General features: G+C 30.0%; 2 long non-coding RNA genes across 2 annotated transcripts; both read right to left on the reverse strand.

Moving 5' to 3' along the window:
- Positions 1 to 102: 102 nt before the first annotated feature.
- LOC114712650 (uncharacterized) lies at positions 103 to 17,922 on the reverse strand. Its single transcript, XR_003737257.1, has 3 exons — positions 16,718 to 17,922; positions 16,089 to 16,090; positions 103 to 113 (listed from the first exon to the last, which is right to left on the reverse strand). It is a non-coding gene; the product is annotated as an uncharacterized LOC114712650 (long non-coding RNA).
- On the reverse strand, positions 500 to 1,410 carry LOC114712651 (uncharacterized). The gene is made up of 2 exons (XR_003737258.1): positions 1,277 to 1,410; positions 500 to 756 (listed from the first exon to the last, which is right to left on the reverse strand). It is a non-coding gene; the product is annotated as an uncharacterized LOC114712651 (long non-coding RNA).
- Positions 17,923 to 18,670: the final 748 nt, after the last annotated feature.

The raw sequence follows: 18,670 nt of genomic DNA on the forward strand, positions 1-18,670 counted from the left end.
ACCTTCCTAAGTGCATCCTCCCATTCTGATTCACTTCTTCCACAAAGAAATGAACCAAATACTTTGAGTGCCAAAGGAAGTCCATTGGCAGATTTAATCACAGTTTTAGAAAGCTCCAAATAATGTTCATTTGGTTGATCTCCCTTGAAAGCTTTTTGAAGAAAAAGTTGATGGGACTCGACTTGACTTAAAAAATTCATCTTATATTGAGAAACACCATGCTCAACTAACAGATGCTGATCTCTAGTTGTTATTATTATTCTACTCCCTTGACCAAACCATTCTTTCTTTCCAGCCAAATTCTCAAGTTGGCTTATGAGACTCACATCATCAAGGACGAGTAGAACTTTGGTATTACACCACCTTCTTTTTATCAGCATTTTTCCTTCGTCACAATCACGCACTTCCATATGATTTCTTCTTTTCGAATAATAAAGAAGTTTATGTTGCAATGAAATTAAACCACCTTCTTTTGCAGATTCCTCTCTAACATTATGAAGAAAGAAATGAACTTCGTAGTTTTTGTATATTCTCTTATAAACAATTTTCGCAAGAGTAGTTTTGCCTAACCCTCCCATTCCCCATATTCCTATAAATTGAACTTCCTCCGATATATTTGCCAGAACTGACTCAAACTCTGCTATTTTTACATCAATTCCAACAAGTTCATCATCATTTAAGTCAAACGGCAGTTCATCATTTAATTTTGACCTCATCATCTTTTCAGCAACAAAATCAATGAGTGCTGTTTCATATCTGTTAAAAAAAACATAATAATATCTAAGAATCATTTTTCGCTAAAAAAAAAAAAAGCCAGTCATTTGATGATTTGAATTGTGTTCTACGCAGGTTTTACTGTAGTGATTTATCATGTTTGAAAAGAGAGAAATGCCGAGATTCATAGTAAAAATACAGCATATAAAAATAGATGTCACTTTTGCAAAGGAAAGAACGAATTGTGAAGATGCATTATACATACATACATACAAACATATATAAATATATATATATATATATATATATGTATATATAGACACACACACCCACAGCACAATATATTTTTTGTTGCCGCATTTAGACGTGCACGTGCAAGCATGCATTTAATTTAAATGTTTTTATTTCTTATATAAAGATCAATATATATATTTTCCTATCTTATAATAATATCATAATCGTTTTAAAGAGCAATACCCAAGTTAAACAATTTCAATTCCTTGTCCGAAATAAGTTCTAAGTTACTTAAAGTCGTGATAAGTTTTTGAAGTAGTAAAATTACCGATAATCTTGAGAGCTCCAGCCAGCTATGTTTGCAACTTCCTTTAAAGCATCCCTCCATCTTTGCACTTCATTATGTGCAAATATTTGTTCATGCTTTATAAAGGCTTTTTCAAAACCTCCTCTTTGATGCCGAACATCAGATGGATCTACGCCATAAAAAATTGGAAACACAAGAAGGTCCAGCTCTTTCTTAAAATGAAGGATCTTTAGGAGCTCATCTAAACACCATTTGGAAGAAGCATAGCTTTTAGAGAGTACAACAATTGCAGATAAAGATTCTTCAATTGCTTGATTCAAACTTAGGCTGATAACTTCTCCCCTTTCCAGTTCTTCTTCGTCTCTAAAAGTTATCAGTCCATTGTCACACAAAGCAGCATATAAGTGGTCTGTGAATGTCTTGCGAGTGTCGTCTCCTCGAAAACTTAAAAACACATCATACTTGTGCTTCCTATATGAACGAGAATAGCTTGAAGAATACTCAACTCCATGAGCTTCAAGTGCCATTGCAATAAGAAAGTAACTGAATCATTCAAAGTATAAACACAGCCATCAACATCTGGAAAATGGTAAAGAGACGAAAAAAGTACAAGCGGAACTTCAACAGACCGTGTGGCAATTAGTGCGGAATACTAAAATGGAAGAAAGTGAACCGATTTTTGTGTTTCAAAGCAAGACTTTTAGATAGAAGATTCAAAGAAACTTCAACAGATTATAGAAAAGATAACAGATTATAGAAACTTCATCAGACAGTGCAGCCCAAGAATCACTATTTATGCGTGTATTAAATCAAAGTATCAATAACATTTGATATATCCTTTCTCGTGCCTGAATATTTCAAAGGAAAAATTCACATATAGTAACTAACTTTTTGCGCATATAAGTGAAAAAAGAAAACAGAAATAACAAAGTAATCATTTCATTGAGTAAATGTAAAAGAAGAGCAAGGAAGAACATATGAACTTTATCGACGGAATAATGTTGGAAGATATATATCTGAGTTGCGGCTTGATGAGTGACCTCTTTGGTCTACTACAAATTTATAGAGCAAGAGGAAAGAAGCAACGTAGGCAACACTCCAAGCTCGACATGCAGGAGGGTATTTGTGCTTTTTTTTTTTAATTTTATATAACATTGTTTATTTTGTTTTTAAAGTTAAGGTACAAATTTACCTCAAAATTTTTTACTCAAAAGTACTGGGCATCTAAAATTTTTTTTTGGGCACAAATTTATCTCAAAAATTTAAAATAATAGCAACAACGATCATTAATATTTTTAATGGTACGAGAAAAAATTGTTATGATTTTAAATTTTTGAGACAAATTTGAATATAAAAAACTACTAGGTGCTTGTTGCTCTTGAGTGAAAACTTTTGGGATAAATTTACATCTTAACTATTTTATTTCCTTGATTGATTTTATAAATATCAGTGGAATAATCCAAGTCAGCTCAAGTCTTCCTTGACCCGTTTCAACCACGCTGCCGTGTTCCTTTGAGCAAACATAAAAGCATGGCTATAAATATATATATATATATATATATATATATATCAATGACATTTCATTGATAATTTATTTTTATAAAACGAGATTAGATTCATGGATCCACTTAAATGTTAATCATATAATAAACCAACTTAATTCAGTTCTTCCTAAATTTGTGTTAATATCGCCATGGATAAAACTTAAAACTGATACATACTGTAATACTAAATTGCGCTTTTGGATCTAACCTACAATGTCCTCTGGAAATCACTTTTTTTTTTTTTTTAAAAAAACTAAGTAAGATAAAAAAATACACTTTAGAATCTAAGATCATAAAATGTTAATGGCTTAGTTCTTTAACCCTAAAACAGTTAATAAAAAAATAATATTGACATAAAAATTATCATTTAATAATACTTTTTAAAGTTAAAAAAAAAATTAAAATCTTGTTTAAAAGTAAAGGATCAAATATATACTTTAACTGATGTCAATTAAAAGACTCTTTTTATCCATCGGACCGCCCAAGGCATTATGCAGAACTGAAGGGAAGTAACGAAGGTCCCCCCCCCCCGGCGGGGACCATGCTGGCTAGTTGCCATTATTTGTTCCAACATAAGTTGGAAGATAAATATTAATTTTCAATTAAATGTTTCATATTTATTCTTTAATTTTAAAAATACCAAAAGTTAAGTTAAAAAGGTTATGCATATAAGATGAAAATTTCAAAATTCAAATTTTTGCAGTGTTCCTATTGGGCCTTCTGACACCTAATTTTTTTTTCTTATAGAAAATTGTGTGTTGAACCCTACTAACTTTTGAATTGTTAAGATTGTCCCTTGTATTAAAAGAGAAATTCAAATTTCCTTCTTTGTTTATTTTCTATAATATTGATTATTTTATTTTTCTTGATTGCTGTTATAAATAATAAGAATGAAGTAATCAAAGTCAGCTCAAGTCTTCCTTTATCCGTTCCAACCACGTTGCCGTGTTCCTCCGGGGTCCAAGTCAAGTGGCGAAAAAAAGTTTCAGTCAGCGCGCTTTTATCCAATCCAGTTCTCCAAGTCATTTTAAATAAATTATGCATTTACGTCTCTAACAAATCAGTAGAAGTCAAACTGACTGCTATAGCTATATTAAGGATTAAAGATGAATGAACAAATCATTGGTTGAGATAGAGATAGTAAGTAGTCTTATTCTTGTAAAGAAGATAATACAAGTTTAAATCATTAGAAATGTATTTATTGGGAGGGTTTTGACCTCAATACTCTCGACTTGACATAAATTAATTTCAAGTCTAAAATGACTTAAAAATATTCTAAATTATATCAAAAAAAAACAAATCAAAGATAGAGAATAAATAAAAAACAGATATAGAGGAAGAAAGAGGGATGTGACTCAGTTATTTTTATTTATTATTTTGTTTCGCCACTCATAAATAATCATCCATAAGAAACGGTTCCGTCATAAAGAATGCTTTCGTTATTACGAGCATTTTTTTTTTCACTGATCTTTGATTTATTAGTTTTTTTTTTAAATTAAAGATATAGGCACTAAGGCCCGAATCCACGACCTCCCATTTTAAAACTATTTTTACCACTCTTCCTATTTATAACTTACAAAAAATTAATTTGACAGTCTCTATACTTTTATCAAATTTAGAATTAGGTTCTTATAATTCTTTTTCCCATTTTATTAGATCCTTATTCTCTACTCAGTTAGTAGCTAAAGTCCTTCCGTTATGATTGCCGTTACTTTGAGTTGACAACACTGATGAGGCACTGTTCAGCGTCTGACCATCATCATCTTCATTTCACACACCTATGCCTTCATCTTCTCTCTTCCCCACCTCCACTCAGTTCTCTTCCAAACTAACATCATCATCTCTCTCACACACCGCATATTCTCTCTCTCACTACCGCTACCGTTACGTTATCTTTACCTCTACTTGTAAAAGTGTCGCTCCATGTTTCGAAATCATCGTATTCTCTCTCTATTTATTAACTTATATTTTTGGAGAGCAGTAGAACCTCTTCCACGTTTCACTATTGGACTTGTAAGGTGTTTGGATGGCATGAGAAGTGCTTCTAAATAGCACTTTTTCGTAAATGGAGATAAACTCCTCCATATATTTACTTCATATACTGTAAAATCACTTCTAAAACCATGGTTTGGTTTCCATCCAAACACCCCTTTAAGCGTCTGTTTGGCAAATATTTGAAACTATGATTTTGGGATTGTCAAACTGAAAGAAAAATCAACAAATCATGGTTTTAGACCAAAACTATGGTTTTGAGCTCAAAACCATGATTTTAGAATAAGTGAATCCATTCTGCTTTTGGCTCAAATTAGAGAGTATGATTGTGTTTGTTAGAGTAGATGCCAATGGTAATATGACTTTAACACTCCTCAAGTATTTTTCTATAAACATATTTAATCTTATATTTTATTAATATATACACATATTAATTATTTATTAATTACATTATCTTATATATTATTAATTATATTGGTAAAAAATATGTTATTAACAATTTTATTCCTTCAAATTAAAATATATTATGAAATCTATTTTTTATGTAATTATCATATTAACTTATGCATTTTTTAGTGATTTGCACACATAAAAAGTGCTTCTGATAACATTATCCAAACACTCTCACTTTATTAAAATTATTTTTTCACAAAATCTATCCTTCATAAAATCTATTTTTTAGAAGCTATTCTTTAAACCATGGTTTAATTTTATCTAAAAACACTTGGCTATCCTCAAAAGTGCTTTTAAAAAGCACTTTTATGTAAAACAAACTAAATTTCTTTACATATTTACTTTGTAAACTGTAAAAGCGCTTTTAAAACTATGGTTTGGTTTTTATCCAAATGCCCATTGTATATTCAAATGTGCTAATTTTTCCCAAAAAAAAAAAATTTAAGGATGAAGCCGATGAATACGATGAATCTCACAACATCGTGGTCCTCTTCTTACTGTCATCACCCAGATCCGCATCGCCGTCTGAGAAGGAAATCGAAACAGGATAAAGCTTCCGCAAGAACAAGTAAAAATGATGGTGGTGGAGAGAGAGATGGTGTTGGTTTGGAGGAAGAGAGAAAGTGAGGGAGGAGGTGTTGCAGGTTAGGTAAGTAAGATGGTGCTTAGTCATGCCACATCACCGCTGTTCACTTGAAGTAACGGCAATTATAAACGGAAGGACCTTAGTTACTAACTGAGCAAATAATAAGGATCTAATAAAATGAAAAAAAAAAAAACTACAGGCACCTAATTCCAAATTTGATTGGAGCATAAAGACTGCCAAGTCAGTTTTCCCTATAACTTTTTTATAGGAAAAAGGTTTGTTTCTAAATATATGTTACTTGTAAAGTAATTAATAAGTTTTTTAAAATTTTACTCCTAATAATTTAATAAATGCATAGAGAGGGGTAAAATAAATAGGTGAGAGAAAATATAAAATATAGTTTTAATACCCCATTATTAAACAAGGGCAAATGTGAAAAAAAAAATTATCAATTCAATGTATTTCTTGATTTGCGGTCTTAAAGATATAAGTGATTTATAAGTAGGAAAGAGTAACATTTTACTAGATTGCTAGTTCATGGGTGCAAACTGTGTGATTTATGAGGGTTTTATTGGCTTTTGATTTGGCCTGTTTTGTACTCTTCTGGTCCTATATATAAGTTTTAAATTTAGATAGAGATATGATTCATTTTATAAGTTTCAATTTGAATTTGTTTTAACATTTAATATATTTTTTTCAATGTTATCCATAATTATTTTTCTCTTATCATATTTTCTCACATATTCTCTTGCATCTTTTTTCTCATGTATTATAAGGGCATATTTAAAAATAAAAATATATTTCTAACATATTTACTGTTTTTAATTAATTTCAACTATTTGTTCATTATTCCTAAATTAATTATTTAAAACTTATAATAATTACATGAGGGAGTATTAAACTGCTGGTTTCCTTTGAGAAAAAAAATCATATATGTTTTGGCTTTGCCTCTGAAACAATTAATGAGCGTGAAAGGGAGTTTGAAACGCAGAGGAAAATGTTGCAGCAAACACTAGCTACGGGTGTAATGTAAATATTTCAATACGTGCACATCTGCATAGTGATAAAGGTGATGTATCTGGATAAACTAAATATTATAAAATGAATTTATTAAAATAATTAAATTTAATAATTTTCCGTCATCCGTCCACTGCAAAGCCCATCCTTTTCTTTATCACTTTGTTTTTCAATATGATTTTTTTTTCCAGCGTGGAATTGCAATGGCAAGTAATTAAGTGTCTGCAAAATGGCTTGATAGTGAGAAAGTTGGGTTGGTTGGAAGCCAATAACCTTGGGATATATGTGTTTTGTTTTAAATGTAATGGCTTATTATTTTGTTTTTTGTAATTTCAAGTTATTTGTTATCACTACTTTCATTTGTGTGCGTTGAAGGTAAACAAAGCATAAGTTTGAGGCTAAAAAAAATTGTTTGTTCATGTTAGTACATACGACGTTAATTAATTAGTTGTTGATTTTTTATTATTTCAAAAAGGGCCCATTTTAAAATCACAATCAACTTTTTCAAGTTTTGGAAGTCCTCTATAAACTCTACAAGTACGTTATATTATTAATAATTAACAAAATTTTCTCACGGCAAATAAATTACAATGAATTTTTTTACGTTTCGATTGCAAATAAAATTTTTTTAACAAGAATTTTTGCAATTTTTGTTAAAACTAAAGAAATTAAACTCCTGCTAGTTTCCTTTATTGTTAAAATGCATAATGATTCCCCAGAAATTAAAAAAAAACTCCTAATAGCTTATTATAGGCGCCCCATGTCCATCATTGTTCTTTGGATGGTTCATACATATCACTACATTGAAAAGATGTCATTGCTAACTAACATTTTAATATGGGACCCGTTTTAAAAATTCTTTATAGTATGACTCTGCAAACCTTTATTCACGCCACATCATTTTATCTATGATACATATCATAAAGCGTCATTCACTTACAGAGTTGGAATTCTACCAAAAAAAAAAAAAAGAAACAAATGTGGAAAATTTGCGCCTAATCTCAAGATATATGTAAGAATGTTCTCCTCCATTGAGCTAATTTAGAAATGAGATTTTATTTTAAATATAAGATCTTAATTTACTTTGTTTTTTTTATTTTCATCATCCTTTTCAAACTAATTTACCTAACATATAAACAAAGATATAATCTCATGTTATAAAAGGATATTTTAACGATGTAACATTATATTTTTTATAATTAATTAATTAATTTAGTTTGTTAATTTATCCAAATTAGTTATGTAGTTCATAAATAAATGATGGAGTGTGATAAAGATTTTATGTTATATATATCGGATATAATTTTATTTTAAAATGTTAAATTGTTGAAATTTTTTTGGGGACAAATAGTCTTAGCTGCCGAATATTTAAATTTCAGGCCTATTGATCGCAAAAAAAAAAAAAAAAAAAACCGCCGGGGGGGGGGGGGGAAGGAGTTTGTGGGGTCAATTCGTCTATCAGCTCTCCGTCCACGGTCCACTGACTTTTACCTATTTTTTTGTCATTGAAGTAATAAAATATTGGGGGGGGGGGGGGGGCGAATATCATAACAACTGATCCCATAGTCATAAAGCATGCTTCTAAGTAATTCTAAGTCAAATAAAGAAAAGTGAGTTTATATGCAATTATTTACAGTTATATAGATATATATTTCACTTATTTAAATTTTCATTGGTTGGTGCTCACGTTATTATCCACATTTCCAATTGATTTTTCAGTGTGTGTATACTGACATAATGCTATACCTATAAATTAACTAAATAATCATGGACAGTAGCTTATCAAAATTACAATATAACTTGAAATTTTTTTATATAATTTGTCTCATTTTTGAACTACACAAAAAATAAGGAAAGGAGAGAAAACAATATCAATATTTCGAAGATGACATTAACCAGTTTTATGAACATAGCAAAATTAAGCTTCATATATACATTTAGTTAAAATTGATGAATGCATTGAAGGTTGTTTTACTAATTCACAGAATTTTCTTTTGAATGAGTTAAAATGAATTTTTCTGTTTTGAAAGGAAAAAAAAAATTTAAGAACAAATCTTCTAAGTTTTGTTAAATCTAAAGAAACTCCAGCTATTTGAGCCAGAGAAAGCCGTAATGCAAATTACAATTTTATGGAATATTATTGAGTTTGGAATTCTGCCAAAATAATCTGAATAATTTGCACCTAATCTAAGGCATGCAAAAAATTAAAAGTACATAAAAGTGATAAAGATAGTCAGGATATATATATATATATATATATATATATATAGAGGATAGACTGTTTTATTTTTAAATGTTGGACTATTGGAATTTTTCATGATAAATAGCAGCATTAGTTGCCAAGTATTTAAATTTGGGGGTCTATTGGTCAAAAAGAAAAGGAAAAGAAGAGGAAATTTGGGGGTCAATTGGTCTATTGGCACCCCTTGCACGGCATTTCATCTTTAGATGAAATTTCCACTTATGACCAAAGAAAAAAAAAAGAAGAAGAAGAAATTTCCACTGCATTTTACGAACTTTTTTCAGTATCATACAAATAATAAAATAGAGAAAAAAGATTACAAGAATTGATCTTGGTCATCAAACCTGCTGCCAAATTAATTTTATGTCAAATAAAGACAAATGAGTCTTCTTTACAGTTATTTACAGCTATATATAGGAAGATATTTCTAGACATATAAATTAACTAAATAATCATAGACAGGTAGCTTATAAAAATTACAATAACTTGAAATTTTTTTTAATATAATTTGTCGCATTTTTGAATTACACAAAAAATAAGGGAAGGAGGGGAAATAATATCAATATTTCGAAGGTGACATTAACCAGTTTTATGAACATAGCAAAATTAAGCTTCATATACTTTAGTTAAAAATGATGAATGCATTGCAGATTGTTTTACTGATTCACAGAATTTTCTTTTGAATTAATTAAAATGATTTTTTCTGTTTTGAAAGCAAAACCAAAATTTGAAGAACAAAGCTAAGTTTGGTTAAATCTAAAGAAACTCCTGCTATTTGAGCCAGATCGAGAAACCCGTAATGCAAATTACTATTTGTATGGAATATTATTGAGCTTGGAATTCTGCCAAAATAATCTGGATAATTTGCAACTAATCTAAGACATGCAAAAAATTAAAATTACATAGCAGTGATAAAGATATTCAGGATATATACATATATATATATATATATATATATATAGAGGATAGACTGTTTTATTTTTAAATGTTGGACTTTTGGAATCTTCGAAAAGACTATGGGTAAAAAGAAAAGGAAAAGAAGAGGAAATTTGGGGTTCAATTGGTCGATTGGCCCCCCTTGCACGGCATTTCATCTTTAGATGAAATTTCCACTTATCACCAAAAAGGAAAAAAAGAAGAAGAAGAAATTTCCACTGCATTTTGCGAATTGTTTTAGAATCATACAAATAATATAATAGAGAAAAATATTATAAGAATTGATCTTGGTCATAAAGCCTGATGTTAAATTAATTTTATGTCAAATAAAGACAAATGAGGCTTCTTTACGATTATTTACAGCTATATATAGAGATATTTAAGTAAATGACAACCAACTTTTCCAAGTTTTAGAAGTTCTTCTTCACTCACTGTAACCCTATTCGTGTTAGATTATTAATTCACAGAATTGTTTTTCAAATAAATTACAATGAATATTTCTAATTTTTTATGGAGAAAAATCCTTTTAAGAATAAATTTTCTAGTTTTTGTTAAAACTAAAGAAACTCTGGCTAACTTATTACTATTAATGTCCACGAATAATAAGGAGTTTGTAACAATAATTAAGATTTTGCTTGTAAGTTTTCTTTGTATGAAGTTATAGTTAAGGTAGATCTAGCACTTTAAAATATTTTTTTCTGAAATATTTTTTCAAATGCTTCCAACCACTAAAGTATTTTTTGATGTATCTAATTATTTTTTCCTAGTTACTATAATGCACATGTGGTCAATATAATTTGTTAAAATGGGACCATTTTTGAAATTTCTTCATAGGATGACTCTACAAACCTTTATTCATGGCACATAGTCAATAGTCCATCTGTATAGATAGTTCAAAAACTCCATTTTTAAAAAACAATAAGGAAAAACCGTAAAAAAAAAAAAGACTTTGGAAACAGAAAATTTGCAAAAAGGGACCGTTAAAATATTAGGATTGGTTTTGATAATAATTAATAAGCAAATGACAACAATAATTTTTCTGAATGGGTTTCCGTATGCTTTTTTTTTGAAAATTTTATAAAACATTGTTTATTTTGTTTTTAAAGTTAAGGTACAAATTTACCTCAAAAATTTAAAATAATAGCACAATAATCATTAACATTTTTAATGGTACGAGACAAAATTGTTATGATTTAGAATTTTTGGGACAAATTTGAATATAAAAAACTACTAGGTGCTCGGTGCTCCTGAGTGAAAACTTTTGAGATAAATTTACATCTTAACTATTTTATTTTCTTGATTGATTTTATAAATATAACAATGGAATAATGCAAGTCAGCTCAAGTCTTCCTTGACCCGTTTCAACCACGTTGCCGTGTTCCTTTGAGCAAACATAAAAGCAAGGCTATAAATATATATATATATATATATATATCAGTGACATTTCATTGATAACTTATTTTTATAAAACGAGATTAGATTCATGGATCCGCTTAATTGTTAATCGTATAATAAACCAACTCAATTCAGTTCTTCATAAATTTGTGTTAATATCGGCATGGATAAAACTTAGAACTGATATATACTGTAATACTAAATCGCGTTTTTGGATCTAACCTACAATGTCCTCTGTGATTGCAGTATTTTCTACATTTCCTTGTAGAAATACTCAAATTTTGGAAGTGGAAATCACTTTTTCATTTAAAAAATAAATAACTAACTAAGATAATAATTACACTTTAGAATCTAAGATTATAAAATGTTAATGGCTTAGTTCTTTAACCATAAACAGTTAATAAAAAAATAATATTGACATAAAAAATTATCATTTAATACTAATGATTATAGTGTTAAATGACTAAAAATATACTTTTTAAAGTTAAAAAATAAATTAAAATCTTGTTTAAAAGTAAAGGATCAAATATATACTTAGGCTATGCAGAACTGAAGGGAAGCAACGAAGGTCTTTTTTTTTTTTTAAAGACCATGCTGGCTAGTTGCCATTATTTGTTCCAACATAAGTTGGAAGATAAATATTAATTTTCAATTAAATGTTTCATATTTATTCTTTAATTTTAAAAATACCAAAAGTTAGTTAAAAAGGTAATGTATATAAAATGAAAATTTCAAAATTCAAATTTTTGCAGTGTTCCTATTGGGCCTTCTGACACCTAATTTTTTTCTCCTTATAGAAAATTGTGTGTTCAACCCTACTAACTTTTGAATTGTTAAGATTGTCCCTTTGTATTAAAAGAGAAATTCAAATTTCCTTCTTTGCTTATTTTCTATAATATTGATTATTTTATTTTTCTTGATTCCTTTTATAAATAATAAGAATGAAGTAATCAAAGTTAGCTCAAGTCAGTTTATAAAAAAAAAAAAAAACTCAGCTTAAGTCTTCCTTTATCCGTTCCACCCATGTTGCCGTGTTCCTCCGGGGTCTAGGCCAACACTACTCTTAATTTAAACTAATACATTTACAGCAAGTCTCCAAGTCAGGGGGGGGGGGGGGAGTTTAAGTCAGCGCGCTTTTATTCAATCCAGTTCTCGAAATCATTTTAAATAAGTTATGCATTTACGTCTCTAACAAATCAGTAGAAGTCAAACTTACTGCTATAGCTATATTAAGGATTAAAGATGAATGAACAAATCATTGGTTGAGATAGTAAGTAGTCTTATTCTTGTAAAGAAGATAATACAAGTTTAAATCACTGGAAATATATTTATTGGGAGGGTTTTGACTTCAATATTCTCGACTCGACAGAAATTAGTTTTAAGTCTAAAATGACTTAAAATATTCTAAATTATATCCAAAAAGAAATTAAAGAGAGAGAATAAATAAAAAAAACAGATATAGAGGAAGAAAGGGGGATGTGACTCAGTTATTTCTATTTATTTATCTTGTTTCGCCACTCATAAATAATCATCATAAGGACCGGTTGCGTCACAAGGAATGCTTTCGTTATTACGAGCATATTTTTTTTCACGGATCTTTGATTTATAATATGACTCTGCAAACCTTTATTCACGCCACATCAATTCATCTATGGTACATATCACAAAGTGTCATTCACTTACAGAGTTGGAATTCTACAAAGAAAACAAATGTGGAAAATTTGCACCCAATCTCAAGATATACGCAAGAAAGTTCTCCTCCATTGAGCTTATTTGGAAATTAGATTTTATTTTAAATATGAAATCTTAATTTACTTTGTTTTTTATTTTTATCATTTTTTCAAGCTAATTTACCTAACATATAAACAAATGTATAATCTCATGTTACAAAGGGGTACTTTAGCCATATAACATTATATTTCTTATAATTAACTTATTTATTTAGTTCCGTTAATCTATCCAAATTAGTTATGCAGCTTATAAATAAATGATGGAAGGCGATAAAGATTTCATGTTACATATGCAGGATATAATTTTGTTTTAAAATTTTGCACTGTTGAAATTTTTTTGGGATAAATAGTCTTGGTTGCCGCATATTTAAATTTTGGGCCTACTGATCGCAAGAGAAAGAGGGGAAAAGAAACTTGTGGGATCAATTCATATATTAGCTCTGTGTGTGGTCCACTGACTTTTGCCTATTTTTTGTCATTAAAGTAATAAAATATAGAAAAAGTATATCATAACAACTGATCCTATAGTCATACAGCATGCTTCTAAGTAATTCGAAGTCAAATAAAGAAAAGTGAATTTATATGCAATTATTTGCAGTATTCATCATTATTGACTAGTCAAATAATACATTTGACGGGAAGATTCCCATGGTCATTGGAGGGTCATTGGACGGCTACATGCACCAAGAGGACTTCATCTTTCTCACAATAGAATCTTTGGTTCTATTCCAAATTGGAAAATTGACTGAGTCTAGAATTGTTAGATATATGCCTTTGGCATTGACAAATCTCAACTTTCTTATGTTTTTGAACCTTTCACAGAATAAGTGTGGAGTGGTCATACGAAGAGATGAACACTTTGATATGTTCAAAGGAGATTCATATGAGGGGAATTTAGGATTATGTAGTGTTCCATTATAAAAAAACTTGCAGTAAGGATGAAGGAGAATACTAATGAGAAAGTTGGGTTTGGCTGGAAACCAACAACCTTGGGATATGTATGTCAAATGCTATTTGAAATCCTCATAGGGTATATGGTGTTTTCAATTAGGAAACTCAATTGCTTGTAAGGATTTCTGGAGGTCATTCCAAGAAACAAGCTAAAAAGCTGAGAAATAGAGCTAGTGCAAATTGAAGAATGAATTATCTAAGAATGTGACTTTGTAATCTGTTGCAACTTTTTGATCTTTATGTTTCTTCTTTTGTTTGCTTGTCTATCTAGTTGTATCATGTCTGTTAAGTATTCTAGCAATATAAGAGTGTATTATATATGTTTTGTTTTAAATATAATGACTTGTTATTCTATTTTTGTACTTTTAAGTGACTTGTTATCACTACTTTCATTTGAGTGCATTGAAGGTAAATGAAGCATAAGTTTCAGTCAGCGCGCTTTTATTCAATCCAGTTCTCCAAGTGATTTTAAATAAATTGTGCATAAGTTCTTGTATAATTTATCTCTCTTGATTTTTTAATTAAACAAAAAATAACAAAAGGAGTAAAAAAATATCATTGCATATTTTGATGACTTTAATCAATTTTATAAACAGGGTAGAATACGCTTCATATAAATATGCGACAGGTATTTCCATTGCATATTTGTGATAGAAAAATAAATATATCGACGATGAAGGTGACTACATCCACATGATTTGAATATAAGAATATATTAAATTTTTTGGTTTACAAAAAGCTTGTATATATTCTAAAAATGGAAAAGAAAATATCTGTGTAGATGTCTTACCATTTTTCAAAATTTTCAACTCAACAAAAATTATGAAAGGAGTGGGAAAAGATAATGGGCCCATTTGAAATAGCTTATATAAGTAACTTGTCAATTATAATTTACATAATACAAAATAGTATGTGAGAGGAGTTTTGTCTTAATTTATGTAAAACATGCTAATAATTATTTTTGAATGCTATCCCATACAGTCCCATCCTTATAAAATCATGCAACAGTGGATTCTGTTTAATTAATTGTGGAGAAGAAAATTATTATATTATGTTTAATTTGTTGTAATCAAATTTATAATTATATTATGATTTTTCTATTATTATATTTGTCAATTCTTGGCTAATTCTTGTCGGTATAAATTATGAACACCAACGAACAATTAACATGTATCTGTTTAAAACTTTAATTGCGTATTATACTTTTTTAATTATTTTGATGATAATGAGGAATTAAGTTCTCTTATTTATAATTTCTCATCTTACTATATTGATGTAATTTCTAAAAATAGTTTTTTTCTTTTAATATTTCTAATATAGATTATCCGACTGTTTGTGATATTTAAACCTTTTATTTTAATATATCATCTTAAGGTAGTTTTAAAAAAAAAAATGAGTCCATCTGTTTACTTGGAATGGACTGAGATGATATTTCTATGGTATATTTTTACCATTATATTATATTATCAATTACACAATAAGAAATAGGACCCGCTTTTCAAATTTGTTTACAATATCTGCCCGTATTGTAGAACTATCAATAGCAAAGTCTGGTAAGAAACAACCACCAAGTTTCGTTCGTCATATTTTTTCTGTAATTATACATTCTTTTATGGACCAAGTCAAATAAGAAAACATTAGCAAAGTTCCATGTTTTTCTCTTTGTTTGGAGCATCAGCTAAAAGTGGGCTCTGTAGACCAAAACTTTTGCTTCTTCTTTTTTGAAGAACAATTATTGATTTATATTTTTGGTTTTGAGGTTCATTTGGTAATAAAAATCTTGAGTTTGCATGTGTATCACGCCATTTGGAGTGCAGGTACCATTATAAATATAGCCTCTTTTGTTAAACTCCATATCAATCTTTCGCTTCTTGATAGCCTTCTAGCTTCCGTCATGGCATTTCCAATCATCATCTGTTTCTAGTTGTTCTTTCTTTCTCCCTCCCTTTCTTCTTCTCTTAACCCACCATTATGTAATCCTCATGACTCCTTTATGCTTCTAGAATTCAAAAACTCTTTCTCTCTTAATCACTCTGCTTCAATCATTTGTGATGAATATTTTGAATATTTTGATGACTTTTATCCCTATGCTGTTCAGTTTAAGAACTCATCTTACCCAAAGATAGTTTCATGGGGAAATGATTCAAATTGTTGCTTGTGGGATAGGATTACATGCGACTCCATATCAGGCCACGTGATTGGCCTTGATCCTAGTTGTAGTTGGCTTCAAGGTCAACTCCATCCAAACAATAGTCTCTTCCAAATTTCTCATCTCCAAACACTCAAGTTGGCTTACAATGATTTTAGTGGGTCTTTGATATCATCTCGATTTGGTGATCTTTCCACTCCCATGCATCTAAACTAAAGCTATTCTAGTTTTGTGGGTGCAGAATTATCTAAATTGGTCTCTCTTAATTTATCTAGGAATGAATTTTTCTTAGATGAATGGTCGGGTTTAAGACTTGAGGCATTCACGTTAAAGAAGCTCATTCTAAACATGACTGGTCTATGAGAACTTGTTTTAGATGATGTAAACACGTCTTCCATTGCACCAAGCTCCCTATCTTTGCTCATGAATTTGTCATCCTCATTGGTCTCTTTTAGACTTTCTTATACTAAGTTGCAGGGAAATATTACAAGTGACATTCTCTGCTTAGAAAGCCTTCAACAACTAGATTTGTCAGGTAATGTTAATCTCAACAGTCAACTTCCAAAGTCTAATTGGAGCTCTCCTATATCACTTTTGGATCTTAGTGACACATCTTTCTTAGGAGAAGTGCCTAATTCTATTGGCCACTTGAAATATCTTAATCATTTGAATCTATACTTCTATAATTTTGAAGGGCGGATTCCTCTGGGTCTGAGCAATCTCACTCAACTGACTTATTTGAACCTTGCTTCAAACAAGTTTAGTGGTGAGATCTCATTCCTTTCAAACCTAGAACATCTCACATCCTTAGCCCTTTATCTAAATAATTATTTTTGGTGAAATCCAGTCCGAAATCTCTCAATTGTCTAAATTGGTCTCACTTGACTTGTCTTTAAATTTTGACATGAAGGGGAGTTCAGCGCTAAGACTTGAGCCATCTACTTGGGAAAAGCTGATTCTAAATACAACTAATTTAAGAACGCTTGGTTTAGGTTATGTGAACATGTCCTCTATTACACCAAACTCCTTGTCTTTACTCAGGAATTTGTTGTCCTCTTTGATCTACCTTTCACTTGTGGAAACTTCTTTACAAGGTAATATAACAAATACCATTTTGTATTTAGAAAATCTTAAAATTCTAAGTTTGGGAGGGAATACAAATATTCAGGTTCAACTTCTAAAGCTCAACTAGAGCTCTCCTTTGGTGGAGTTGTATCTACATGACATACCTTTCTTTAGAGAAGTACCAGATTCCATAGGCCATTTTAAGTCTCTTAAAACATTATATTTTAGCAATTGTCAATTTGAAGGGCCTATTCCTTTGAGTTTCAAGAATCTCACTCAACTCACCGAGTTAGACCTTTCCTCCAACAAATTTAGTTGGGGGGGTCTCATTTCTTTCAACACTTGTAAATCTCACCTGGTTAGACCTTTCCTCCAACTAATTTAGTGGTGGGGTCTCATTTCTTTCAATGCTTGTAAATCTCCCTTCCTTGAATCTTTCCAATAATAGTTTTAGTAGTCAAATCCCATCATCTCACTTTCAAACTTTGAACATCTCTACAACTTAGATCTTTCAGTGAATAATTTTAGTGGTGAAATACCAAATGTGTTTGGAAGGCTTGGTGAATTACAATCTTTGGCACTTAATAATAATAATTTTAGTGGTCAAGTCCCTTCAACCCTTTCAAATACAAGTGTCACATTTCTTGATCTTAGCTTCAACATGTTGCATGGAAACCTCCCAAATCCATTCTTTGGAGCAAATTATTTTTTAGTCTCAAACAATCAATTCAGTGGGAATATCTCCTTTCTCTTTTGCAATGCAAGCTCACTTGAGATACTCAACTTCTCTCATAATATCTTGTCAGGATCTATTCCACAATGCCTTGTTAGCCTTCCCAATCTCTCAGTTCTAGATCTACAGATGAATGGTTTTTTTGAAACTTTACCAAATAATTTTTCGAGGAGTAGTTCCTTGCAAACTTTGCATTTAAATAGCAATCAACTTAAGGGATTGTTGCCTCTATCTTTGGCTTGTTGTACTTAGCTAGAAATTTTTGATGTTGGACACAACGAGATCAGGGATACCTTTCCTAGTTGGTTTGATGATTTGCCAGAGTTACAAGTGCTTGTTTTGAGAGAAAATAGCTTTTATAGGGCCATTTCTAGTTCCAATACCAAGCATCCATTCCCTAACTTAAGGATTTTTTACATTTCCAGCAACCATTTTAATGGATCTTTGCCCGCAACATACATCAAGCAGTTTGAAGGAATGATGAAAATAGATAAAGTTAAAGCTAGTTCGCAATATATCAAAAATAAAAACTATTCAGCATATAAGGATTCAGTGATGATCACATAGAAAGGTTATACCATAGAGCTGAAAAGGATCTTGACAATATTCACCACCATTGACT

The sequence above is a fragment of the Neltuma alba genome, unplaced genomic scaffold (assembly GCF_004799145.2).
Source record: "Neltuma alba isolate B1F8T4 unplaced genomic scaffold, ASM479914v2 tig00011388_pilon, whole genome shotgun sequence".
Lineage (NCBI taxonomy): Eukaryota > Viridiplantae > Streptophyta > Magnoliopsida > Fabales > Fabaceae > Neltuma > Neltuma alba.